At 34.6% G+C, this 3,196-nt stretch overlaps 1 long non-coding RNA gene across 2 annotated transcripts; it reads left to right on the forward strand.

The window, feature by feature from the left end:
• Nucleotides 1–2,789, forward strand: LOC126703418 (uncharacterized). 2 transcript variants are annotated; one of them, XR_007648057.1, is made up of 3 exons: nucleotides 1–795; nucleotides 1,399–1,450; nucleotides 1,913–2,789. It is a non-coding gene; the product is annotated as an uncharacterized LOC126703418 (long non-coding RNA). The 2 variants fall into 2 exon arrangements; XR_007648056.1 differs by lacking the exon at nucleotides 1,399–1,450.
• The last annotated feature ends 407 nt before the right edge of the window (nucleotides 2,790–3,196 follow it).

Here is a 3,196-nt window from a genome sequence, read left to right on the forward strand (position 1 = left end):
ACGTCCCAGTCAGCTCTAAAAAAAAAAGGGGGTCAAGATAAGATATTTTGTTTTTGGTTTTCCACGTGCCAAGCCCCACCTAACCCCACTACCCACCTCACAATCACTCTATCTTATCTTCTTTGGCTGGCTCAGTCCCTACTTCTTTTTTCTTTCTTTTTCTTCTCTTTCATTTTTGGTAGAACACTCTCTTCACTCCTTCAAACTCTCCATCGGTACTTCCACACCACCACCATCACCATTTCTACCATCATTTTTTTGGCAAGATTACCGGAAAATTCTTGGGAACCCATAAACACCTTCACATCCTTTTTTTGAGGTAAAAATTTCTCATCTTTTTGGTGGGTTTTCTCACCACCCTCCATGACCAAACCTCCAAGCTCCCATATCTCTTTCCTCATTTCTCTCTCTCTCTTTCTAGTCGAGAACTCCTTGTTGAGGATTATGTCTCCATTGGTTTTCCTAGTAGCTAAGTTGTAACGTCCCAGTCAGCTCTAAAAAAAAAGAGGTCAAGATCAGATATTTTGTTTTTGGTTTTCCACGTGCCAAGCCCCACCTACCCCACTACCCACCTCACAATCACTCTATCTTATCTTCTTTGGCTGGCTCAGTCCCTACTTCTCTTTTCTTTCTTTTTGTTCTCTTTCATTTTTGGTAGAACACTCTCTTCACTCCTTTAAACTCTCCATCGGTACTTCCACACCACCACCATCACCATTTCTACCATCATTTTTTCGGCAAGATCACCGGAAAATTCTTGGGAACCCATAAACACCTTCACATCCTTTTTTTGAGGTAAAAATTTCTCATCTTTTTGGTGGGTTTTTGCACTTTTGCTTGAGGTTATTTTTATCTAAGTTTTAATAATGATACTCGTATGATTTATGAGCATTGGAAATGATATTTATGTGTTTTTATGTATGGATTTTTTATTGGTGGAATTATTTGATGAGTGGGTATATATTTTGCGCTACTGATGACTACTTAAGGTTTATGTATGGTGTAAAATTTAGGGATTTTAAGTTATAACATGTGATGGCTGGTAAATTTAATTTTTCCATTGCCATTGGGTTTATTTAGAGTTAGTTGAAGTTTTAAATTTCTTATCTTGGAAAATATATTGATTTTGTTTTCAAGGGTCTCTTAATGATGTAGTGTAAATTTTATGAAAACTAGTCATAATGTTGGAGATGATATTAAATGGGTTAACTTTATAATTGGAATTTATGCCCTGTGAATCAATCTGTTAAGAAACTATGGAAGTTGTATATATTATTATCGATGAGGTTAGATGCTAGGCTTGCCTAATTAAGTGATTATTTGGCAATTCCTAAATTGTGGCTAGATGCAATTTCAAACTCTATACTTATTGTGATAGGTTTACTTGATATTGTTTAGGTTCTAGCTAATCTCCTTGGAGGTTGGAGAATTAGGATTTTGTGGTTGCAAGGTAAGTAGTTTTTTTTTAGTGGGATTTTTGGAAAAATAACCATGTTTCATAAATGTTGTTTGATGGGTCAAACACATTTTGAAAAATTATATATGGATATACGTTTTTTTAAAAGCATTGTGTTGTGACCCTATTATATATGAAAAGTACATCATATTTGGTATAGCATTTGGGGAAATGCATGAATTGTTGATATGAAAAATTGAGTATCTTTTATTTAATCTTAGATAAGGAAATCTTAGATTTTATGGTATATTAGAAAATTTAAAGATGCTTATCTTGTCTTATTATGTGGGAAATTGATAGAAAATCTCTTGACAAAAATGAAGATAAAAACCTTAAAAACTTTGTGGAAGTTAGATTATTTAAGGTTTTTCTAAAACTACCTGGATATAAACTATGTGTTTCAAAGTAATGTAACTTGTAAGTTGTTTTAACACCATGCTATGTGTGATTTCCCAGTGATCACCCGATTTGGTTTTAGTAGTCTTTGTGATAACGGAATCAAATCCAGGTTAGTGCCCTTTCACTTTGAATGACACATTCTTCCCTGCTGTCCATGGAGGGAAGAGGTTCCTTGATTGTGTATGGGTGAGACTGCTGCCCATGGGGCCAAGAGACCACATGCAAGAGAGGTCCTATTTGACGCGCTCTCTCTGTTGCCCATGGGGTGGGGGGGGAGAGAAAAACCTTGAAGGTATGGGTGAGACTGCTGTCCATGGGGCCAAGAGTTTGCATACCAAAGAGGACAATATCATGCTAGTTGTGAATGGGTGGGTCCCTTGACAGGTCTATGTGGTAGTTTGGTATATTTGTGATAATTTACCTTACGTTAGATATTATGGTTTTGGAAATTATATTGTTGGTACTCACAGATTATAGTATATAGTTTCAAGGTATTTACTTTGAGAAACTTTTTGTTTCATTATTAGATAATTCTTATCAGATTATTATTATTGAATATGAAACTTGCTTTTCCTCCACCCCCATTAAATATGCTACTTACTGGGCTCTGTCTCATCCCATTATTTTATAAACTTTTCAGAGTAGGTAACAATCTTTTGAGAGAGTTTTTTGGTGGCTAATAGTAGTTAGACTAACTACTGATGGAGGCTGAACTTTTGTATTGGAGATATTAGATGTTGTACATCTTAAAGTAGCCTTGACTCATTCGTTTGTGTATTATAGTGGTTGTGACTTTATTCCCACTAATGGGACATGCTATTGATGTGTAATTATTTATTTAGACCTCTATTATTTTGTGGCCAATGGTCATTGTAATTCATGCTTAGAGCTTTGACTTACTTTGAGAGTATATTCAATGGAATTATTATGATAATTCTTGATATTAGTACTTGATATAATTTTTGTGGATTAGATTGTCAAAAAGGAAAAAGAATAAAAAATTTACAGGTACTTTCAGACGTCTTTCTCATGCTTTGGACCCTTAGGGGTTTGGGGCGTGACATAAGTGGATTAAACCCAAGGTAAAAATCTAAGCTTTTATCTCAATTTCTTCTATTAGATCCTTTGGGTTTTGCTATTTCATGATTATTATGGTGAATAATTGATGTGTTTTGGTGAATAATGGAAGATTAGAGGGTTAAGATGATTTGGGTAGCAATGGTTTTATTAAAATCCGAAAATTTCATATCATTTGAGAGTTTTTGCTTTGATAAAAGGTTTTGGTTGATTAGTTTTCTAATGGTTATTTGAGGTTTGGTTTGCTAGATCAACTATATGGGT

The sequence above is a fragment of the Quercus robur genome, chromosome 10 (assembly GCF_932294415.1).
Source record: "Quercus robur chromosome 10, dhQueRobu3.1, whole genome shotgun sequence".
Taxonomy (NCBI): Eukaryota; Viridiplantae; Streptophyta; class Magnoliopsida; order Fagales; family Fagaceae; genus Quercus; species Quercus robur.